This window comes from Aythya ferina (genome assembly GCF_964211825.1).
Source record: "Aythya ferina genome assembly, chromosome: 4".
Taxonomy (NCBI): domain Eukaryota; kingdom Metazoa; phylum Chordata; class Aves; order Anseriformes; family Anatidae; genus Aythya; species Aythya ferina.
Genome location: NC_140300.1, coordinates 48,094,239 through 48,109,858, shown reverse-complemented (window position 1 = coordinate 48,109,858; position 15,620 = coordinate 48,094,239). Strand labels below are relative to the sequence as shown.

General features: G+C 34.9%; 2 long non-coding RNA genes across 2 annotated transcripts in view; one reads left to right on the top strand and one right to left on the bottom strand.

Moving 5' to 3' along the window:
* The window catches only part of LOC311436007, a 150,707-nt gene extending 143,370 nt beyond the window's left edge, over positions 1-7,337 (bottom strand). Inside the window, exons 1-2 of the long non-coding RNA XR_014692533.1 lie at positions 7,207-7,337; positions 5,061-5,136 (exon numbers count right to left, since the gene is read on the bottom strand). This is a non-coding gene — a long non-coding RNA (uncharacterized lncRNA). The remainder of the gene's footprint in view (positions 1-5,060; positions 5,137-7,206) is intronic.
* The window catches only part of LOC311436006, a 274,041-nt gene that overhangs the window by 250,881 nt on the left and 7,540 nt on the right, over positions 1-15,620 (top strand). The window lies entirely within an intron of this gene.

Genomic DNA, 15,620 nt, shown 5'->3' with positions numbered 1-15,620 from the left:
AGAGTGGGGGCTATTCAACCTGAAGAAGAGAAGGCTGTGTGGTGTCCTCACTGCAGCTTTTCAATACTTAAAGGGAACTTATAAAAAAAGATGGAGAGCAACTTTTTGCTCTGTCAGATAATGACAGGACAAGGAGGAATGGTTTTAAACTAAAAGAGGGCAGATTTAGATTAGAGGTTAGGAGGAAATCATTCACTCAGAGAGTGATGAGGCACAGTAACAAGTGGCCCAAAGAAGCTGTGGATGCCTCACCCCTGGAAGTGTTCAAGACCAGGTTGTACAAGGCCCTGGGCAACCTGATCAAGTGGGCGTCATCCCGCTAGAACTATATGATCTTCAAGGTCCTTTCCAACCCAAGCCATTCTATGACTCTATCATTTTTGATGTCTTACTTGACAAAATATTGTTCTAAACTTAAACATTACCATAAAATACAAAGAGAGATGGTGTTCACTTAGCAACATAATGGAGAAGGGTGGAGGTGAAATGTAAAATAAAAACCAGAGCAGTTAAGGCAGCTTTAAGCCCTCTCTTTGGCCTCCTAGGAGACCAATATCTTTGCAACAATAATGACAGCTACAAATAACACTTGTCTGATCTTTTAGCCCTTCCTCACACTGCCAAAAATATCTGCCTTGCTTAGGGCACCAAAATATCTGAGAAGTTCCCTAGAGTACAGAACAGCATACATTTTCTCATTTGGTGGCGATCTCTCCCAATTCTCTCATTTTGACCCTACAAAATGCAGCAAAAAACATTTAAATCTGATGAACTCTTGATCACTTGAGTTTTGGAGAAAAAGGGAGGAAGGCAGGTGCCAGCTTCCCTTTCTACTCTCATATATTTCTGTAACTGCTTTGGCACCAGGCACTCTAGTTTGAGTCCTTTTTTTTTTTTTTTCTTTTTTTTTTTTGAACAAACAAGGATGCATTTGTCGTAATTATTTCTTTAATTTATGGGTCATTTGCATGTTGTAAAATGCATCTGTAGAATTTCATTACAATTTATGTTTATTAAAATACTGTATTAACCCTGGAGTCTAGAGAATTGTGGTATGTTGGCCCCAGCTTGTAGCCAAATGCCCTTGGAGCCAGCTGGGGTTGTCTGCATCAGGTATAGGGCAGCACCAGCCTTCCCTCCTGGAGGTCCTGCAGCCTTGCTTCCAGCACTTGTGCCCCAGCACCTGGTACTAGAGTCTTACACATTTCTCTCACAGGTCTTGCAATCTTTGTCTATATTCTGTGTTCCATTAGAAACCAATGAAGGTTTTCCTTCTCAAATAAAGATTCCCCTTCTTCGTCATTTTTTTTCTCCCCTCAGAAAGTGAATAAATCTCCAAAACCAAAATAACTCATTGCCTGACATAACCTGACTTGTGATGGCTGATGTAAAAGGGCTGTTTGTACTTGAGACCAGTAATAGTGGAGACCAATAATAATTCAGTAACTGTGCTGAATACAAGTTGTGCTATTTACAGATGTCCCTCTGTGGGCCAGTGCCTGTAGTCAATGGAAGAACTATTCTCCCTCCACTCCACCTTGTGTGTACTGACTTATAAAATAAATAATGAAGACTAAGGAGTAAAATGTCACTACCTGTTTGAAGCAGTTTGTTTGCTATATACCAGACCATAATCCACTTTTGCAATTTACCTATATGTAGATCAGGACAGAGGCTTACACTCTGTTCTAGCACAGAGCAAGGGTGCCTGAAAAGCAGCACAGATCTGTACAATTTCTGTGGGAGGGAAAAATGAAGCAATATTGCTGGTAAATAAAGCAAAAAAACAAAACAAAACAAAACAAAACAAACAAACAAAAAAAAACTACAGTATGTATCCCTAACAGTTGTCCAGATAAAATAGTTTCATGTGCACCTGTACTGACAGAGGAGGACTTTCTCTGTTCTCGACAAATTATTTTTGGTCCATAGCAGTAGGATTCTGTAGGAATAAAGTACAAGCAGCACAAAAGAATTAACCTTAGTTTAGTGTTCATAAAGCTTAGTGTTCATAAAACTGGTTTGATAATAACTGTAGATTCATAAATGAACTACAATGAATTATAGTTAAGTTCTTACAAAGCTTTTGTTTTATAAAGATAGCAATTTTAAAGATTTAAAGAAATGCTTGTACACAGGAGTCAAAGCAGTTATTTTCTCTTGTGCTTTAAGAAAACAGATCTGCTTGTGTGCTTTCAATCTTCTTACTAATAAGTAGAACACACAGGGCAGGGATAAAAGAAAGGGCAAGAATATGATTAATTTCAAATCAGAACAAGAAAAACGAGCCAAATAAACAAACATGTTCTTGTAACTAATGGTACTTTTCAATCTTTTCATCTTTAGCAGTGGGTAGGGAAAAAGAGAAGATATTGGCAAATCAGATAATTGTGAAAGAAAAGAACTACTGTCCCTGAAGCAGAAGTTGTTGAATAAGAGGTGCTTACAGCATCTACTGATTTCTAAATATAACTGAACTAAAGAAGAGAAGGCATCCTTCCAAGGCCATTAACTCCAAATCTGCAGCTTGTATCGGATTAACTCCAAACAGATACATCTTTATGAGCATTCAGAAACAAATTATTGTCCAAGTGGTTGTAAGGAGAACACAAAAGCATCAACAAATAGAAATTCTTCAATTTGGAAGAATTGTCAAAGATGATTCTGATGATTCTTTGAATCATCAAAGATGATTCTCATCATCTTTGTCACTATAAAACAAAACATATTTTGATATTTTGAGAGGGATTTCTGGCATAGAAGGATATTATACTGAGGTGAATTACAAGTATGCAGGCATGAAATCTCCCAAAGAGTTTAGTCTGTTGGTTCATTAGCATCATGAAAGTATTCCATGAAGGAGTTTACAAGACTTTGCTGACATGGACGTACAACCAGATTGAAAGTGAGTGCAAAGAAAATTGAGCTAACCAATTTAGTATACCAGAGAAAGTGTGTCATATAGTTCCTAAAGAATCAGAAATACAGCACGCAGACCCTAATGTTCACAGAGTTAAATATTGCAAAGGGAAAGAGTGGAAGAAAGATCTAAACCTAGGAGTCTTTGCCTATGATAATTTTTCCCCAACGTTTCACTCAAGGGACTGCAAATATCAGAAATGACACTCAGAATATCTCCTCAGATTTCTCTTTTACAAATTCAGGACTGCAGTTTACCATGGAGATAGAAATTGAAACAAAGAAGTAGGTGAAGATCCTGAGATATAAATTTTACATTTTTGAGTTCCAGCATCTGATCAAAATCAGAGGAAAAGATGTACTTAAATTTCTCTTTGCTCAAGAATATACATATGACCATTTTCAGATATAGAAAAGAGAAGAGGACAGAAGAAGAAATGGAGGGGAAAGCAATAGCATGTTGGAGCTAAAAGGCAATTAGAGCTGAGTAGTCTCTGAGGTCACATGTGAGCTACGCACATCATTACCATATAGAAATGCCACAGTAAGCACTGAACATGTTGACAGAGCACAGCCTTGTACTTTACGGTCTTACTAACTTGGATCCTACAAAGAAGATAGACATGTTTTTTATAGTAATGACACCAGGATAATTAATCAAACCCCTCATCTGAGCTGTTACATTCACACTGATACACCAAAAAGGCTGTGATACTTACTTTTTGAGAGCTGAGTTGGATTTATTCAGAGGATTTCTATATCTAGCTGCAGTTACATTCTCTCACACCATAATTTACAAAGCTCCACAATTGTGGACCAGCCCATATCATTCATGTCCTTTGCTCTACTTCCTTAATATTTAAGTCATAAGAGTAAAATAACAATGATTCTTCCAAAATGTTGTGAAAATAAGATACTAAAAGTAAGGAGAAATTGTATTGGTACCTGAGAATTATCACAATTGTTTCCATATATGAGAAATAGGAAAAGGTGGTAGCATTTTCTTTTTATTTTTTTTTTCAATTTATGTTTGTCTTCATAAAATATTTATGTTCTCCATTTTGATATCATATACAAATATTGTACACTCATGTACACATTTATATTTTAAAATAAATTATATATTTATATTATAAATTAATTTTAAAGTTCAGGAATTTAAGGAATATAATGGCACCCTACAATAAGAGAGCTACCTGGAATTATTTGGAAGGCTATGTATGCTTTTATTGCCCCTACAAGAAAGTCATGAAAAGAATCAAATGAATTTCAATATCAAGTACTTTGTATAAAGATGAAAAGATCAAGTATTTATTTGCCTCTGCTTCATTAAAAGATTTTCTAAAACCACTTAATGAATGGAAAAGTGAGGCAGGGAAAAAAAGAGCATTAGGATATGAGAGGAGGCTAAGCAACAAGGGTTATAGGAAGTGCATGCAGATGTTAGTGATTACTCTGCATTTGCAAAATGGTTATACTTCCATTTGTTCTCAGTTTAACATTAAGAGCTTGTTTCATAATGCAAATATATTTTAGGGAAGCATAGAACAAGAAACATTTATTTTTTTTCCAGTTATTTTTTGCAGAATATATGTATTGGCATATAAACCACACAAGATGCACACATACGTATTTTTATATATATCTCACCTTTATGGAAATTGAAATTGTGTTCTGCGGAGTAAAGCCTTTTGAAAAAATTGATGCATTCCTTCACAGTTCAGATTACTATGCAACTGCAGCGTTTAAAATACGCTAAGCAAATTATTGCAGCAGTATGTTATTTACTGTTCAACAGTGGGTTTTAACTCTTTAATAATTACAGGAGAAAACAGAGTACCAAAAAGCAGCAACTCCAATTTTGGAGTCCTAGCAGCAGACCGCACATGGTACTGTAACTTAAGAGTAATATTTTTGCTTGCTGGCTAGTCCATAGCACCAAGAGAAAATTGTTCTATCCCTAAAAGAAGATTCTACTGTGGAACTACTGAGAAACAACTGATTTTGTCTACCACTGTTCAAGATGAAATGGTTCCCACAACCTGTTTCTGTCTATTTATGTCCCACACACCTGTTCAAAAGAGAAGAAACATGTCTAGGGAGTCAGACTTGTGCTTTCTGCTACAGATAGTTTTACTCACCATATGCTAACCATTTCACACCATCATCCTTCTTAGTGTCAAGCCTTGGTATTAAATTCCATTTTCAAATAGCACTCTAGGATGAAAATAAAAATAAAAATTTAAAAATGGGAAAAGGTGAAACAGGTTACTTGAATATCTACTATCTAGGAAATTTTATTTGTGACAACTAATAGTTTCTTTTCAACAGCTTATGAATTCAAGAAAATGCAATCTTTGTTCCTTAGATGCTGATCTCTCTCTCTATACACCTGTTACATTTCCTTCGTGGCATCCTGGAACTCTGAGAGCTGTTAATGAGAATGAATGGGTAAATAAATAGAGAAAGTAAGTGAAGATCCTGAGAAAACCTCTCTAGTTAGAGATGATTATTTCATTTTTTTCAATATGTTGTTAGGAGTGTAGAAGCATTTAGAGGAACAGTATTTACTTTTAGCTGTAGAATATGCTGTTTTCATTGGCTTCTGTTTTCTGGATCTGACTTCATTCATGGCATAAGCACAATGCAACCACGTAGGAATACAGACTTATCCAGTCCTGATGTGGGTCTTTTGAAAACTCTTGAACTGAATGAAGTTCATGGTTATCAGAGTATTGCATTTTAACCTTCACATACAAATTAATAATCTCTAAGAAAAGGCATATAATAAATATAATTTTTTATGCCTGCTAAGACACATTTAAATATTAAGTATTAGTAATATGAAAAATGCACATTCATTAAATGGAAAACCTACTAATACTTATCTCTATGAAAGAGAAAGTTCAACAGAAAAAGAAAACAATATTTAATACTGAGTTGGAATTCCAGGCAGTAATATATTTATTTATTTTTTCCATACCCACAACATATTTGATTGCAAAGTTCTACATTTCACAGAAAAAAATAATAATAATACTGAGGTTACCTTAATTACATGTAATAGAAAACTGACCATAGTAGTACCATGGTCATCATATTTCAGGCAATACACTCAGAACACAACATTAGCTCATACTGCTACATCTCTTGACAGAAGTCAATAGGAGCTGGATAACTAATTGAGTTTAGAATACTGAGAAACAGTTCGACTAGATCAACAGATGAAAGGGAGAACAATTTTATCTTCAGGCAATTAACGTCTCAAATGGGCAGCAGAAAGTGCAGAGGAAATAGGAGACAGTGAGGAACAAGATATATGTATCCCATAGTTTTAGTTGAAATTACAACGAATGTTTAGTTATTGAGCAGGTTTCCAGTAAGGCAGGCATTGTGTTGTGTTTTTTTTTTTTTATCCTCTTGATTCAAGTAAAATGCATGGTGTTGGGATATTTTCTGTTCCTCAAGAAAAGCAGAGTGTTTTAATTTCAAGTGCAAATCATAAGGTCTTTCATGAAAACAAAGGAAGAAACATTGCTTTACAGTCACTTTAGCAGCCATAGCAACTTCTCTCCATAGCAACCATTTCATGATGCGGTGGTAAAAATGCTTACAGAATTATCAGCTCATTGAGCTCATCTTTCTGCTTGGTACATTAGGAAGATTCTGTTCCTTTTGCTACACCAAGGGAAAAGTTTATTTTATTGGTTTTTATTTTAAGAATGACTGGTGAGTGAAGTCAGTCCTTGTTAGGAGATCAGCCATTAAAAGGCTGAAGTTCTCTGATAGATCCCAAAAGGATTATACCACCTTCAGTAAGACAAAGAAAAGATGTGGAAAGGAGAATATGATAGAAAAGGAATAAATCCCATTATATGGGTGTCTCACCAGCTAGAGTTCCATTGTTCCTGAGCCCACATCACTCACCACTCAACAGCTCAACTTATAGTTCAGTCTGTATCTAGTAAACAGAGGTACCCCTTGAGTATCTATTCATGCTATGAGAAATACAGATGAGAAAATGAAAACCAGGTTCTAAACAAAACAAGCAAATACACAAGATGTTCTCAGGAATAACACTTATTATACTAAAAGATATGTTCTTATAAAAAATCCAGATAAAAAGAGATGCTGGAAGATAGTTGTGATGGTTAATGTTGTTTTCAATGTGCAAATTAAATTAGGAATTTTTGCTACCAGATTTTCATAGATGAGATGCAAAAATAGCATCTGCAAATTAAGTCAAAAATATGATATTTATCCCCAGAAAGATGAATATAGTCCTACCTCACTTGAAGGAGAAGCGGACCATGCTGACTCAGCCACCACCTCTTCACAGGATGCAGAAGTACCTCCTGATATGGTGAAAGCATATATTTTGTGAACTCTCACAGAAAATCTTCACCTTATGCCACATTTCCCAGGGCAAAATTGCAGCAGAAGGCTTGGCAGCTGATGGTGATCCATCAGAATATTTTAGCATGAGAAAGGAGAATAGTTGCTATGATTCTGATCCTGCTTCCTACCTATACAGCTCTGCACAGAAGAAAAGAGTTCAAGATATGGCAAGCATATACACATGGCTGCAGACAGATCTGAGTTTCTTTATGTGTGTACCAAGTAAGCTGGGCATAAATTTGTTCTGGCCTGGAAAGTGAAACAAAGATTGCTCCGTATGGACTAAGCCATTCCAAAACTCGGATGTCTAACTGAAAGAAAACTGGACTACTGTTTCATTAGGTGGGGCTTTGTCTTGTGTATCTCAAGAAAAAATTCATATCATATGATTATGTCTTCATTGTCTGTTCTGCTTTTGTTAAAATACAGTGGCCTTACTATTGCTGTGATAATGTGACACTGAATTGTTCTGATGTGCTGGCATCACAGCTGTAGTTAGCTGGGCAAGCAAAAATTCTGTTCTTAAGACATGAGTGTGAATTTGAGGAGTTGAAGAATGCAGAATGCTGAGAAGAAAAATCAGTACTGAATCTTTTACATTGTTCATTTTTACATAAATTCCCCAGATTGAACAGTTAAAAGATTTTTAAACTACTAAGTGGAGATACTACATAAACAGCATTGATCTTGGGGTAATTATGAGACTGGAAGTAATAACTAAGATAACTGAGATTTACCCTATAATGTTAGGTTACAAAGCTAAAGACCTGAAGGGAACAGCAGACACCTTTAAATACTACATTTTGAACTCTCTGTAGATTTGGGAATGCAAGGTCAGCAAGACAGATAGCTTTTCTACTATTCTAATTTGCAAAATTCTTTTTATTTCATGAGAAATGTAAAAGCGATTTTTCATGGAGAACTTTTCCTCCTTAAAAAGCTAAATTCTGGAGCAAATCTTTCCAACAAGGACTAGATCCTATATAATACACATGGCTGGAAATCAAATTGAAAGCTTAATTAATTAATGAGAGTTATGCTGGTAAGTTAAGAATGGATTTTATAGCATACAAAAGACTAGTTAGAAACTTAGAGCACCGTGCAGCTGCTATTTTAATAAAATTAAAACTATTTTGTTGTTGTTCTAGATATTTTAAAGAAGCAAGGTTTAATATCCAAAAAAAAAAATAATAAATCCATTATAATCTTTGTACTTTAGAACCAAAATAACAGGTTAAATTCAGGCCCTCATTAGCATAAAATGCATCTATCATCAGTTACAGATGAAAATCATCAAATGAACAAGTGTTCTTTACTTGTCAAATTATAATATAAACTGTCAACACACACTGATGAGTTTTATGAACTTGCATGTAGCTCAAATTTTGTGGTATCAATAATACCATAACCATCAATAATACAGAACATTTTCAAATGTGTGCATAAATCCTTTCAAAGGTACAATGTTCTGTTGCTGAGTCACAAGAGGTTTTTCCAAGTACTAATATAGAGCCCCAGGTTATGTGAGAAGAGTTTTGTTTTTGTTTTTGTTTTTGTTTTTGTGTGTGTGTTTTTGTTGTCATTGTTTTGGTTTTTTTTTTTATGCTTTTTTTTTTTTTCTTTCCTTTTTTCTTTGTAATGGTGGCAAAGTACAGGCTGGATGATTAAACTGCTTTTAATCATTATTTGATTTGAATCATTGTTGGGAAGCACAGTTTAGAACTGAAGACTGACTCTTAAACATCTCCATCCATGTTGCTACAGAGCTTTAGCACTACTTCCAACGTTTTCATAGGGAGGAATATAATATTGTCCTCTCAGGTGGAGACTGATGGGGTGTCAGAGCCTGCCTTCTGCCCTCCTCAGCCATCGAGGTCCTTGTATAGTGTTATCTCCATCCAGGAAGAAATGGTATAATTATTGCTGTTATCCAGTAGCCCATATTACCAGCAATCATCCCTTCTGAACTGATGAAACCAAAATAACAGAAATGCAAAAGAGAGGGTCAAAACAGGTGGGAACAATACAAATGTAGATACAAAGTATAGATCAGACAGACAAGATGAGGGCTGTATCATTTACTCTTTATATTTCTTTGAAATATAAATAACATAAAATCTTGTCAATAAGTAATTAGAGAGTCAAATGCTCTGAAATTCTAAAAAGCCAATCTTTGATTAATAAATAAGAAGGTGACAGGTGATTTTCTAGGTCTAATATATCCATTTAGTTATTATACAGAAAGCTTGTGAACTTTGGTAGGGGAAAGACTTCAGGCTAGGAAAGTATCTCTTTCCTCTCACCTCCCTGGTGTAAAAGGTGTTTAGCTTTCTCTGCACTATAAACTATAATTGCCCTTCTGTACATGCATTCCTGCTAAAGCAGAGACTAATCCTGAATGCTTTAACCTGATGAGTAAACGGCAACACAAAAACAGTGACACACCAATACACAGGGCACGGGAATTCCATTTCCCTCCCAGATGCTAAGGTCTTGTAAATTTAATTTAGTTCCCCATAACATTGGGGAAAACATATTCTTAGCCTTCCAACTGCTTTTCATTAAATGTAAATTTTAATATATTACATAATCTTTACACAAAAGACGCTTAACTGAGTGTTATGTTGGTTGAAAAGCTCAATTCTTAGGACATGACAGATTTACACTTCCTTAGACAATTGTAATTCCTTTGACATTGTGCTTGTGCAACACAACACTTCAGCTGCAAGACCACATATATTCACCATAGGGTGTTGTCTCACTCAGAACTAAAGCCGCATAAGAAAATACAAGTACAATCCTTCAAGTGTTTGCCTTTGCAAAATTAATCTTTCTGGACATTTTCTTGTCATGTTTTTTCAGTATTCCTTTATACATATGTTTTTGTAATTAGCAGCAGAATATGTATATTATTTTTAGAATTCACACTCAGAATAAATTAAGCATCTTTGTTTTATTTGGTTTTACATGGTAATAACCTAGCACAAGCCTAGCAGCTGTGGGTCAAATTATTTTAATGTTTTTCTTAATGCCTCTAAAACTATGCCTGGGAACATATACTGCATATAATAGAGCATAATCAGACCTAAAAACGTAGTCAGCACTCTGCTTGTGTTCTATAAAACATGGCTTTCTTGAAATTTAAAGGTCATTTGAAAGAACTCTAAGAAAATCTGCCTGTACAAAAAATCCCTGTGACAATTCATTTCCACCCATTTCATACTGCTTTCCATAGATCCAACAAAAATGTAAATAGTTAAAAACAGAAACAAAACCAAAAACTTGTCTGTGCTCACCAGGTAAAAAACTAAAATGATAAAATAGTTACAGTCATTAAGATGTTTTGATATTTCAGTGATGCTAGGGTATTCCTTTAACAGAATTAGGGTACTCAACAAGAAACTTTCCTTCCCAAGATATTAGAGTTATTAAAAGGTGCACAGGCTTATTGTTTGAAAACTAACATTACTATGTCAGAATATTTTTAGCATTTTTCTTCTTTCTTTGGAAAGAGGATATGTATGGAAATGTCATGATCTAACAGACAGATGCCAGCAGGAGTACCAATGAGAGCATTTACTATGAAATATCAAGATAACATTTACTTTCCTGAAGAATGTAGCAGAAAGCTGGGTCAAATTTGGGTCTGTTTCTGTGCATAATGAACTGCTGGTGCTATTATATTTTTTTGACCAAGGCAAGGATTATAAATTATTCTTGGGCATGTACTCTTACATTTGTCATTTGCATTCATTCTGGAAGTGTTTTGAACATTTATTATGCCCATAACCTAATCTCCCTAAGCTGTTCATCCCCTGTTCATCACCTGATGGGAATAAAGAGCCTATGTAAAAGCAACAGAAGGAGTTTCTCTGTAATTGTACAGACTTTCAGCTGTACATCAATTGAGTTAGCTGTTTGCTTTATCTTCTCTATTTCCATAGCTTAAAGACTTTATGACTTAGTCACTTTTAATCTTCTTTCAGTTTACCATTTATATTTCTTCCCAGAGGCATTATCTTTTTGATGTTTGGATTTTTAAACATCAGATAATGGCTTACTCCCCCAATTTTTATTTTTATTTTTTTTTTCCTGAAATACGTTCCTGCAATTCAGGCCAAAATTCTTCTAATCAGACATGGCTTGTAATTACCTTGATTTTTGAGTGCCTGTTTATGATTTTCTGAAGCACAAAATGTCACGACCCTGATAAATGCAATAGATGTTGTGTCAGAATGGTGCTTATAGAAATCAGAGGCACACATGGCACTCTTATTGCAATGGGCCTTCATCCAGGACTCACTGCAGTTGGTTATCTAAAGATAACAAAGTGTTACTAAACACTTAGTTTATTAGTTTAAGATTAAGGTTTCATCGAGGTTTTCTCTCTCTCTCTCTCTCTCTCTCTCACACACACACACACACACTTTTCTGCTTGAAAAACAGTGTATATTCCTAGCTGGTTTAAGATCTATCTACACTATGGCAAACAGATTGTACTGCAGGTATTTAGCTATTTGTCTTCCAGAATATCTCTATGCTTACTGGTACAGCCTTCTGGATCACACCCAAGATAAGTCACATGTGACTCTGTAACCAGCCATTTCCAGGTTAGCATTTGCTAGCTAGTTTTTGGTGCAACATTGAACACTGCAGTTCCATTTCCCCTTCAAAGTGGGGAAGTAGCTTGAAGTTTTGCTTCATGCTAAGTGATTTTAAACATTTAGGTTTTGTCACTTTACCTTTTTTGTTTGATTGTTTGTTTTTCATTTGTTTTAAATCCCCACATACTGCATTCAGCTCTGTCTTCCTCATCAACCTGTTTGTGCAAGTAGTACATGTCAAGCATCAGTGTTTCACTGCGGGCATCACAGAGAGGATGCAGGAGAGGGAGGAAGGATGCCAGCTATCACCCATGTTAAATTAGGCATCTCAGAAACAGATAAAAATGTCTTGCAATTCTACTACTAAGCATTTTAAAAAAATAATTGTAGGGAGTTGCAGACAGAACAGAACTATGTCTTTGCCTTGTGGAAACTGCTGTTCTTATAATTTGCTCATAATTAAAAAAGGTCTCTAGAGAAATTGAGATAATATAGAGCAATCTGTACCTATACCTCCTTTTCTCTTTTGGTGGCTCTTCATTTAGTGAGGTTCATCCTACAAGCAGAAGGCAGATCTTCCCCTTAAAATTCAGTGCTTTCCTTCATGGCACATTTTGGGGAGGTCACCCAATGATTCTGGATACATTCACTGTCTATGACAAAAGGGTAGCCCAGAATAGCCCTGATGAATATAAATTGAAAGAAGTAAACAGTAACACCGTATAAAAAGAAAAAACAAAACAAAACAAAACAAACAAACAATAAAAAAAAAAAAGAATTGATTTTTTTAAATCAATTTAATCATTTAATCAATTAATTTTTTTAAATCAATTTAATCATTTTTTTAAATGCTTATGAACCACAAAACAATGCAAAACAGTTCAGTGTACTCCTTACTTGCAGGTTGGTAGGTCTGAAATGCTTCCGAATTAGGGTTTCCCTGACAGCTGCCTCAGGAGCAAAAAAAGCTGCATTAGAATTAACTGAAATTTGTGTTACATTTCAACGAAAAATACTGGCCTTAGTAAAAGCATGAGATTTCAGGTTTATTTTGATACACAATATTTTATCGATTGTGCAGGAAAAACAAATAATATTTTTCTGTTTTCCTTTTTATCTACCCCAGTTCTTCTCAATGATATGTAAAATAAAGCCAGATATTAAAGGTGAATTATTTCAAAACTCACAAATATAACTCATATGTAACAAAATTCAAGAGAGAGAAATAATTTTGAGTTTTGACATGATTCTTTGCCTCTATTTTCTGACTGAGACCTGAGACCGTATCTTTTAAATGCATTCTTCATTAAATGCAAAGGAAGCTTTTAAAAATTTGGAGGTTTATAAACTTCTGTGAAAAGCACAGGAAAGGTAAGTGGATAATGAATGTTAGAATCAAGTAGTATGTTAAATTGATTGTATAATTGCCTATACTAAAATACAGATAAGAATATTACATACTTATCAATACTTTCTCAAAGGCCTCTACTAACTCTCTCTACTGATGCATGAAAATATTTATGTGAATGCAAATCTTTACTACAATGAATTTGTGTGAAAAATCTTGGTTCCAAATATCGTAAGTATTCAAGAAAATGAACATTTAAAGTCACCCAGCCAACATCATTCTGACAAGAACAGTTTACAGGACAAATCACAATACAGTATTTTGTGCCAATAATGCATTACATACTTCTTTGTAAAGACTCTAGATGTTTTGCTGATGAGTAAGTCTATTACATATCCATTTGTGTTTGTTTATTCATTTTCTGTCTCTCTCTCTCTCTTTTTTTTTTTTTTTCTCTTCTGAATAGAATTTGAATACTTTTTGCATTGTCTGGTGTCTGTGGACATCTTGCAGTTTGTCCTGGTTGCTGGATTTCTGGAGACCCCAGCTGAAAAGTGACATTAAAAGTGGATGTCATATCTACAGTAAAATAATGTTGATGCACTCAAGATCCTACTGAATTATTACGAATGTGCTATCCAGATGTTCTGACTGCTCAGTAAATCAGACATACTATATTCACTGTACTTAAATCACACCAGGTTTATTCTGTTCTGGAAATCCTCATCATGAAAATGGAAATCATTATGTGCAAGGAGAGGCACAGTGTACAAATGTGCTCCCTGCTCATCCCTTCACCTTCTGTGAACATGAGCAGTGATCCTGTTTCTCTGCTTTGGCTTGGTCAATATTACTGTACAGAGACATATGGAGTACTTTTGACACCTTAAGACTTGTTGAATATGAGAGGAACAATTACTAAAAATTTACTTTTTTGTTTGTTTTGTTTGATTATTAATCTTTCCTAATAAATTACGTTTCAATACACTGTATCGAATTCTCACAACTAATTGTACAGCCGTTTCCCATAGTCATACATGTTAGCCCCCCTCTACCCATCTAACCTGTAAAACTGAATAAATATGAAGAAAGTGTTACCTGCATCAGCAGAATAAGTATAATTACTTATTTTCATCAGGTCAGTAACATTCCGAAAAGTGCAGACCACCTTATTTGCTTTTGTTAAATGAAACTTTTCACTTTTGGATGCACAGATGTAAGTATTGACAATCATAACACCAGGATTTAATCTTATTGAAGCTTTGTCTTTCCATAACCAACCAGCTGAGTTATACTTACCAAAATGTGTTCCAGACACAAACTTTATTTAGACAGACAGAACTTCTTCCAAAGGAGTCTTGCAAGGTCTAAGGAGATTAGGTATGCAGCAGTTGTTGAATTTTTATGGGAGCTGAATATCTTATGTCCCTTAGGATTTATTTAGGTGGCTGGGGATTTTTTTATTTGTTTTCCTAGGTAAAAATTTGCATTGTTTCTAGTATCTTGCATGGAATGTTTTCTTTCCATTGTTTGTTTGCTTGCTTTTCCCAATTTGAGATTCAAAAAGCCATGTAAACTTGCTTTATAGTTTGTGAAGTAAATTCCTTGATGCTTCTGAGGCAATCCAGTTGTATTTTCCTTCTGCACAGAACAGTGACACGGACAGATGAATCAGCAGTGGAGGCAAAGTACAGTGCAGCAACCCACTTCTAGACATAAATGTACAATCGCATTCTTAACCATGTGTCTAGCACAAAAAGCAGTAGTGGAGTCGTGTTTCTTTACCCATTTCAGCATGTCAGTTTGCTTCAAGAAATGTGAAGGAAAGTTGCCATGGTGCAGGTGGGGAAGCGTTTTTTCTTCCTTTCCATCCCATCAAACACAGAACCATATAACCTAATTTTGAATCTTTTCAAGATCCATCTTTACATAAAGATATATGCAGTTATAATACTTTATCCATCACAAATAAACACTCTAAATTTGAACAGTTCTCCAAAACTAGTAGATATCTTTATATCTGTGCACCACCAATGTGCAGAATGTGTCCTTCAAGAACATCAGAATCAATGGGAGATTGTCAGGAGTGTCTAACTGTTGCCCAAATTAATACAACTATAGTAGGACATAAGAATATGTCTTAGCTAGGTAATCTTGCTTACCAGTAAGACCTGGGCTTGAATTTATCAAGCTTAAGGCACTCCGACTGAGGAAAAAAAATGTAGTTTTGGTAGACAGTGACTACATAAGAGGAACTCCTAGAAAATACAGAAGTATTATCAAAGTATTATAAAAAAAAAAAAATCTTTTAGAAAACATGATAATTTTAAAATATATAAAAAGCTACTGTA